Source organism: Euleptes europaea, chromosome 5, assembly GCF_029931775.1.
Source record: "Euleptes europaea isolate rEulEur1 chromosome 5, rEulEur1.hap1, whole genome shotgun sequence".
Taxonomy (NCBI): Eukaryota; Metazoa; Chordata; class Lepidosauria; order Squamata; family Sphaerodactylidae; genus Euleptes; species Euleptes europaea.
In genome coordinates this window covers 53,714,287-53,724,401 of record NC_079316.1, presented here as the reverse complement: position 1 = coordinate 53,724,401, position 10,115 = coordinate 53,714,287, and positions in this window count along the sequence as shown.

Sequence of the window (10,115 nt, the reverse complement as noted above, 5' to 3'; positions counted from 1 at the left end):
GGACTTCCTCACTAGTAAGAAGGCTGAGGATTATGATTGCACTTAGAATTGTTTCCACTAAAATCTGTTGGGTATAAATTCCCAATCCGAGTATAAGGAACTCTTTAGATCGCATCTTAAAGAACTGAAAGCATTGGCATTAGTCATGCCAATCTACAGAGACATATGCAAATCCTACTAATTTCTAGTAAAAAGCTTGAGATCTTTAATAATAATTTTGGGATCTTCAACATATCTGTGTAGGGTCTCCCCCATTTAATTTTTATGTCTGTAGACAGAGATGGAACTCATAAGGGGGCACGTATAAGAAAAACGAATGTGAGACAATGTCAAACAATGCATGAAAATAAAATTCCATTGAATTTTCTGGAGAATAGTACTCTGGAAAATAACACTTGCATAGGAACACAGACGCTCCAGCTCAGTAGCCAGGGACATACAAGTTGCAATAGCAGATTCCTAATGTAACTACACCTTGACCTGGATGGCCCAAGCTAGCCCAATCTTGTCAGTTCTTGGAAGCTAAGCAGGGTTGGCCTTTGGTAGTTCTTTCATGGAAGACCACCAAGGAAGTCCAAGGTTGCTATGCAGAGGCAGGCAATGGCAAACCACCTCTGCTCATCTCTTGGCTTAAGCATCCTTTCCCCCCTGGCAGGATTCTGGGCATTTACCAGCTGCATCAAAAGAAATCCAACCGTGTCACCCTAAGCACAGTTAGACCCTTCTAGGGCCATTGACTTCATAGCTGGCCTCCCTGCCCCTTCCTCTCCCCTAATTTCATCTGGGTTGGTTTGGTGAGGCCCCTCACTGCCCTTTCCTTGGCAGGCTACAGACCCATGTTCCAATGGATGGGTGCCAATTGGATTTTAATGTTGAGACATGATGGTTTTAAATTCTAAATTATTTTTGTGTTATGTTATTGATGATTGTATTATGTTTTAATGGATGTTACCCACTCTGAGCCTGGCCTTGGCGGGATATAAGTATAAATAAATAAACCTAAAAAGAGCCCAGCTGGATCAGACCAGTGGTCCATCTCGTCTAGCATCAAGGCATAGAGGCCAAGGCCTTCCCCTGATGTTCCCTCCTGGCACTGAGGTTCCGTTTAGCCACCATGGCTAGTAGCCACTGGTAGACCTATTCTTCATGAATCTGTCTAATTATCTCACTATACTCTCTGTGGCTCTCACTATACCCTCTGGAAGCAAACCCCACAAGTTAATCACTCATTGTGTAAATAAGTATTTTGTTTTGTCCATCCTGAATCTACTGCCCATCATCTTCATTGGATGACTTAGAATGGTGCCACCCTGTTCAGGATTGTATTGACTACTGAACGTCTTTCCAGAGCAATACAACTCTCAAACAGGGTTGTAAACACCTTGGAGGAAAAATAATCCTGCCCCTTTAGCACAGGCTTAGTGAGATATTATTTGCCAGATTATGTCATTTACCTTCAAACCTTGGAAAGCTTCAGCTGCCCATTTCTACATTGTAAGCCTCTATTAAAGGAACAGGATGTTTTTCTCCAGGCCTGTTGGCAACTTTACTCTCAAAAATAATCATTTATTTAAACCATTTATATCCTGCTGCTTTCAGCATTAGAAGGTTGAGAGGCAACTTCCAGTAAGTAGGGAAATATTGTGACATGGCTCATTCCAAAGTCCTATCCCATGCATATGCATATAACAGTGATGGAAGATACACTGTTCAATTTTGCAAACAATATCAATAAGTGACTTGTTTCAGATCAGTGGTATGAATCAAGTCAAGGAGTGAGTCATGAATTATATCTTTAATGTTGAGAATTTTCCTGCTGGATTATATTTTATATGGTATTAAATTATATTTAGTTGCTTATGTTGTTCAGGTTTGCTTTTTTAAAGTGGGGAGATACTTTTTATTAACCCCCAACTTTTTTTAGTATAACAGTTGAGTCAGGCAGAAATTCAACTAATGACGTTTTTTCCACACAAAAGATGTGTTGATAGGAAAAGATACACCGCCTCTCCAATGCAACTGACAAATGAACAGAGCCTCTGGTAAGGGGGAAAAAAAAGAAAAGTAACTCATGTAGGATTAACATATACAGAGTGGAAGGGGTGTTTGTGGGCTGCAAGGGGACCTAAGGAACACTGGGAGAGACACTCACACACAGCCTGACTAGCTGTCAGTCACAGCTCATAGGAACATTCCCTTCCAGCTGCAAAACAGTGGTCAGCGCTATTAACACACATTTCTTCTCTTCCTGCTGTGCCCTGATCTCCTTTCCATAACGATGGCTCCTCACCTTCTTGCAGACCCTTTGGAGACTGTGATAGATAGCCAGGGATGAACTTCCCTCCCTCACCCACTCTGTCTTCTGTACTCAGCATGTTCCATGATGAAGAGGAGAAAGGTGAGGAACCATGAGAAAGAAGAGAGACCAAATCCATACTTGAAGCTGTGGATAGAAATGCAAACCAACTGAAAATTCAGACTTAGTTCTATCACAGCACATAAAATTTGCAGGCTGATTTTAACAGCCATTGCTCAAAATTAAATCCCAGTTAGCTGAATGGGACTTATTCCTATGCATCTCCCAACTTCCTATTTTGAACTTAAGCAATGTAAGCCCTATCCACTGATATGGCATTCCCACCTCCACTAGAGACCAAAAGATAGAGAAACACTTTGTAGTTAGCTAGTATTTGCTGAGCAAACCCTGAATGGTAGTTAATATGTAAGCCAAAAGTATTTACAGGAGATCTCAGCGTCTGTATCTTAAAGCATTAGCAAAACAAATTGGAATTGCCTTCTGGAGGCCGTTGTTATAAATTACAGGCCCAACATCTGCCCACATCTGCAACGTCTAGACAGATTGTCTCAAAGACAAGAGTAAGGAAGAGATCAAAATAAGATAGTGGCAAAAGACTAAACGTTATAGAGAATCACATACATAAAACTACAGCCCACTTCCCAGAGGAAGTTTGAAATCAGGATCTGTCTGTATTCCTGCCAGGTGAGATCTAATTCCTGCCCATACTAGGCAGACTCAGAAGTGGCTTAAGAGATATTAAAATCTGAAGAATGATGTCATAGTATTTTAATCCACATTGTTCCATGTAGTACCCAATGCTTTATCAACGCTTACAATCCTCAACCACTACCACACTATTTCTACAAAGTCACACAGAACCCCCAGAATAGCACAGAGTTTTCAAAATGTTCTCCGTCAGAAACATTTTGTCCCCCTGCCTCTCCTTTTCCACTCCAACCTAACCAGCTGAGCCACGTTCCCATCATCTCTTGCAACACAGTTAGGCCTGCTTACCTGTGGAAGGAGACACCTCCAATCTGTGAATTGTATCACTGCCTTCCCAAGCCTGGCTCCAGCTGTGGTTCTTTTCCTTCCAGTGGTTGCTGCTCTATGGAGGAAAGGGGGTGTAATGATTATGTCCTTCTTGCTTGAGATGGCCCAGGACATTCGGAGGTTCTCCCTTCAGGGCTAAGCATAGTTAATGAGCACAGTGGCAAAAAGGAGAAACTGACTGTGCCCTGACATTTCCAAGCATTTGTTAACTAGCTGGATTTTGAGGAGGCCAGGCCTTTGGTGTCCTCAGGCAAGTTTTAGTCCCTCCTTCCTCCTGGCCCCAGTACTTCAGTCAGATCAAAGAGGCCAGACCCTGCCAGTGAGTGACTATATTTTTTTTAACAGTTCCTAGCACAAACCTTCTCATTTATATGTAAAGTAGCCATTAGTCATAGCTCCGTTCCCTCAGACTGCCTGATGTACAATCACATTTTGCAGTGGATGAATCTTTCCACACAGCTGCTCTGCTATGAATAATCCGTCACTGGGCCCATAAATCAGAAAAAAATCATGCACCTCCTTTGCCTGATCCTTACACAAAGTCATATATTTTACATGAGGACAAGCTAAATATTCATGAGGCTTTAAAAAGCCTCTTCTGGCTCTAAGGGGCTTGTTGGGGTTGTTTTTTGTGATGTTGGACTGAACTGGCATTTCTGATCTTTTTTTTCTCTCTTTTGCTCTAATTTAAAACAAAGCAAAATCTGTATTCTTTGCAGCCATTTCTATCACATTTGTTATTCTAAATAATCAATACTTGTATATCCTGTGAAGTGTTACTATATTAACTTGTTGGGTGGGCTGGATCTACCTCTTCACGGGGCATCATGTGGGCCCCATCTATTTTACTATACCTGCTGTTCCTATCGACCAACAGCAGCCCAACCCCCAAATGATATATGTCCACACGAACATTGCCTATTAACATTTATACACAATGTTTAAAAAGAGGCCACTGGGGGGGAAATGGTCTACTGAATGTAGACAAACATAGGCAGCAACACATTCAGTTATATAGTTACAGTGTTGTAAAGCAATATAGTTACTGGGATGCTGGTGGTCACGGAGAACAGAAATGTGAAGAGGAGAGAATGTGAAAAGGCCCAAAGGGACGTTTTCAAAGAACTATTATGCTCTGGTGCAGTGGTGCCAGATGTGTCATGCAGGGGCATGTTATTTTAAGTTCCTGGGAAACTTCCTGGAGGGCTACTATCCTAGAGGGCAGCTTGCAGCCAGGTACAAGTTGAGCCAAGCTCCAGTAACAATGACAGTGCTGCAGCCATCGCTCAGCTCAGATCCAGCCAACAGGCATAAGCTTGGCCCCTGCCATTGACTAAGTCCAAGCCAAGTGGCCCCAGGCCATGCCAGTTATCCCTGCCACTGTGGAGAGAGTCCAAGGGACTGCTCAGCTCAGCTCACTCCTGGGCTGTTTTAGTGTCCCATCCCTGGATCAGTGGCATGATAAGGAAGAGATCATTATACTAGAACTCTGTGCATTGTATAGGGCATAGGATTGCTGCCGTCCTTGCACAGTTGCTTGGGAGTAGGAAAGAGCAAGAGTCCAGTAGCACCTTAAAAACTAACAAAATTTCTGGCACGGTATGAGCTTTCGTGAGCCACAGCTCACTTCTTCAGAGACAAGTAGAATGTGAGTCCATCTATCTTTAAGTAGAGAAGAGTGAACTAGACAAAACAATGGCAATGTTATTGTCAAATCAAGTAAATGACATTAGCAGTTACTTGGGAGTAAGCCCAACTGAATACAGAGGAGCTTTCAAATAAGCATGTGTAGAATCAGGCTTAGGATTCTGAACACACTCAAAGCTGTCCTACACTGAGCCACACCACTGGTCTTCCAATGTCAGCCCAAGACGAAGCCATTAAAACACTTGTTTCCATTTAAACAATCATCCATCGAAACATACCCACAAACTTCATCCTCATTGATACCAGTGGTTGGGGGTTGATGCTGGAGGGCACCACATCCAAAACTGTATGGTAAGTCATTGATTTGGATAAAGAGGAATGCTAATTGCATAAGGCTATCCTCCAGGGCTACATGTTGAAGCCATCTGTGCCATGATCCAGAAAGAAACCCTTACATCTTATTGAATTCAGTGGGAGATAGCTAAGCAATCCTGACATAGTTATTTATTTATATTCATTTACAAAATTTATATCTTGCCTTTTTTGCCCTTACAAGGGACACCAAGGTGGCTAACAATTTAAAACATTGGCTGCAAAGATTTAAACAGCCTAACTGCAGACCCTCCAAGATGTCACAGATTAAAATTGTTACACTTCGGTTCTCATACCAAGACCCCACTTCCTGAGCTTATCCCTTTGCCACTTTTATATATCAATGATGGCTCTATTCAATTTTTCTGTATGCTGCGTTCATTTACTCTGCAACTGCCTGTCTTTCACCAGTGTGAAAACTGGTGAAATTTGTTCTTTTGGTAGAAGATAGATTAAAAAAAACACCACTGTAATCCTAGAAGGTCAACAATTCATTAGCGCCTGCAGAGTGTACAATGACAGAACATGTACTATATGGAGTGTTAGTGCTCATTCGCATACAAAACTCTAGAAGTGATGCATCCATTCCTATCTAGAGGACCTGGGGAAGAAGCTGAAACCTAGAGAACAGCAAATGTAGCAACTCACACTAAATTTTTTAGCAAGTTGCCCTAAAATGACAAAATAGAGACAATTATTTAAGAGGAACAAGAAACTGAAAGCACAGATTGTCCCTGGTAATCAGAGGCACTTATAGTTTAGGTTAGGATTGCAGACATGGAAAAGCTTGCACACTGGGATAAATGGAACAAAAATGCTTAATTTGGTCTCTGTTGTACTTTTGGACAGTGAACTCACTAAAATTCAGATGAAAAGTCTTGTACCACAGATAGAAAAATTCTAATCATAAACCCACATAACAATGCTTGGGATGGATATGGCACTTTTGAATGTTCCAGCTGCTTCAATAGGGAGGGCAAACTGTCTGCTCCGCATCAGTTCTGCCCACCACTGCTCAGCTTAGTGGTGAGGGGGAAAGCTGGTAGAAATTGGGGGCGGGAATCAACATTGCACTTCCGACATCATTGTGTTGGGCGACACTCTAGCACTTGCCCCAAATGTTATGATACTGTCACTGAGCCCCCCCCCCCATTGTAAGTCTCCCACCTTGCATAGTCATTGCCTACCTTGTAAGGTAGGCAAAATCACTCCATGAGACTAGAGCTAATGGAGGGGCTAAGCCCACTGACTTAACAGCAATCCTGAAGGCTGCCAGAGCCATAGAAACTACAGCGCTGCTAGTCTGCTCCATATGGAGTAAAGTTAGGCAGCGGTTGGTAGGAAAATTGCAGGTTTTGTAGGTTGTCTTAGGGAGCAACTGTGTCAGCGTCCCCAGCAACTGTGCTGCTATGGTCTGTGCAATGTTATGGGGAGGTGGCGAGGCTCCAATGGACAGGGCATCCGCAGCTAATCAGAGACCAAGAGGCACAGGGGCCAAGCCAAGCAGCTGCCACAGCCAAGGGGCAGAAAGGGATGCATCCAGGGATGCTAGCTGATTGTCAGCGGCACCCCCACCCCCAAGTTCAGTCACAAGACCCTGGGCACCTGACAGTGTTGGTATGGGCTCCAGCATTCCCCCCCCACCCGGACACCCAAAGTTGGCCCCCTGCACATAGAGCACAAGTGGGTATGGGAGAACATCTGGTACAGGAGGTGCCCTGCCACCAAGGACATGTTTTGGGGTCCTGCACCCTCTGGCACCCTTGGGGAGGGATGAACTAGCAGGCGCGAAGTGATCATGACCCCACTCACGTGCTGCTTTTCATTGGGGCTCTTCACTATCATGACACTCTACTTCCCCCCTTTCTATCCCAGGTATCATGCTTCCACCACGATAATGGGGATCACTTGCCACGAGCAAGGTGGACAGATGACAGGGAGGCATCCCTGCTTCATGAGGACATAGATTTGTTTCTGCTGGCTAAGGACATTAGCAGAATCAGAACTTTTTAAATTAGCATCCAGCCAACTTGGGACTTAGAAGAACCCATACATTCCATGTGGATGGCCAGTTCCTCCATGGTGAGCTCCCGTGCATCCTCCTCACAAAGGGTGGGTGCTCCTAGGATGAAATAGAGGGGGCTGAAACTTGACACACCACCTATAGCAACGGCGTTTATTGTTATGGTTGGCATTTTCCCCAACGCAGCCAGCTGGAAGCCTGACACACGCAGTGGCCACGGCACTGATCCTGTTTTGAAAACAGCCCCCTACGAAGACCAAAGTCAGGAGCTTTCTCTCACTCTGTCCCTTCATTAGCATACCCAAATGGGGGCAAGGTTTCTGGGATCCACTTGGCTCTTCCAGGCCTCCATAGTGCAAGAGCCACCAAAACTGACCAGCATTGTTTGCAAGTGCTGAAAGACAGGCTTCCAATGCAAAAGGCGGCTGCAAGACATTTCAAGCAGTCTGCTCCACCCGCTGCATGCCCACACAGACAGAACAGGGACTCCAAGGTCCAACCCAGCTCTGTGGACCCATATAGCTCCTTCCCCGGGTCCCTCCAAACAGCTGGAAATGTTGGCCAACCCTAAATCTGATTTGCCCCATCCCTCTGTGCTATTGCTCTGGCCCCAAGAACCCAGCTAATTCTCAACTGATGGCAGCTGCCATGGAGCTGGTGCTTGAAAATGGCACAGCGGTGCTGGGGGCATGTGCTGGCATAGCTGTCAGTCCACTCCCTCTGCCTGTCCCCCCCTTTAGGATTGCACTGTAACTAAACTAATGGCAGAAGTGTTATTTGGACTGGTTCCCAACTCCATTCCACTAAGGGTTACTAGATTCAAAGTGAGCCTATAGTTCTCCTGGAATTATAACTGATCTCCAGATAACAGAAATCAGTCCCCCTTATGGGGTGCCAATTTTTGGTTGGGGAATTCCTGGAGATTGGGGGTGGGACCTCAGCAAGGATGCGATGCCATGGAGTCCACCTCCCAAGTAGAATATTTATCTAGGAAACTGGATCTCTGTAGTCTGGAAATGAGCTGTAATTCTGGGAGATCCCCAGGGCCCACTTGGAGGTTGACAACCATAGTTCCCCTAAAGGAACTTGCAGCTTTGAAGGGTGGCCTCTATGACATCACATCCCTGCTGAGCTCCTTCCACTCCCAAACTCCACCCTTCTCAGGCATCACCCCCAAATCTCCAGGAATTGTCATCCACAATGCCACTAGATTTCAAAGATTCTAGAATAAGTAGAATTGAGGGGGTGATTAAAAAACAAGTTCAAGGACAATGCACAAGGCTGCAAGTGAGAGCTGTATGAAGCTGCTATAGATCACTAGAAACAGAGTTCTAAAAGCTACACTATAACAGGGCCTTCCACTGTATATCACCTCCTTACAATACTGCTTGTTTTGAGTCTCCATTATTTATTCACAACACCACTATCCAGACTTAAAGGCTATAATAGTTTTATAACCTTTCCGCCATCAGAAGCTATTCCATCTCCTCCTTTTGCCCCATTACAATTACGTTTGTCCCTTTACTTTCCATTTTCTTCTTTGTAACTGAACATATATTCTGTATGTTGAGCAGAGACTGTGACAGCCACATGTATCCCTCTCCCAAGCTGGCACGTTCAAACCATCCACATTATGAAATAATTTGCCCTCTTTATAATTCAGAAAGCCCTATATTTTACATTTAGCACTGACTACACATACACAACAATTAACACTGCCCCCTCACAATAAGCTTTGCAAGGAACTATCTTATTAACTTCCTATTCCTCCTCACACGACTCCCTTTATTTCTCATTTCAGTCTGAAAAGAATTAACACAAGCAGCTGCCTGTGAGGATGGTAATAAAGTCTGAATGCATGCAGATGGCAGGCCTGCAAATTTAATTTAAAACCATCCTTCTTATTATTCAAAATATTATAATGTGGGGAATAATGCCCAAAGGACATGAAATGATGGAAACTTGCCAGTGTTTCATGGGTTAATTCTATCACATCCCCTAAAGGGTTATTAGTAGTGCAATCCTAAACAGTGTTACGCCCTTCCAAGCCCAATGGGCTTGGAATGGCATAACTCTGTTTAGGATTGCACAATAAGACCAGAAATGTAAAGCTGGGAGCAAAAGCAGCAGACAAATACCTGAGATAGACTGTTCACCAAATAGCTATATACCGATCCCAACGTCTTTGCCGCAGCATATTACCCTTGAGTTTATCCCAGGGATGACCATGGCCAAGGGACTCTTAGAGGCACTGAGCGACCTCAAGGCAATAACAGTATGTGGATGCAGCAGCTTTCACTTGGGATAATTATAAAAGTACATGGGTCACCTTTTCTTTCAGCACTAAAAGTAGCCTGCTCTTGAAGTTGTACAGATGATTGAAAAAAATGGGACTGAAAAATTAACTGCATGTTTATAATGAAGACGTATTAAAATGCACCCAAAGCTCAAAGGACTTTATACACATATACTTAATCAAAATAAATATAATAGTTAATAAAGTCATTAAGGGGGAGTATTGAAGACACAGAGTTAAAGATAATAGGTGCCCAATACACTAGTTTAGTTTGGGGAGGGGCTGTGGCTCAGTGGTAGAACATCTGCTTGATATGCAGAAGGTCCCAGGTTCAATCCCCAGCATCTCCAGTTGAATGAACCAGGCAAGTAGGTGATGTAAAAGACCTCTACCTGAGACCCTGGAGAGCCGTTGCAGGTCCCAGT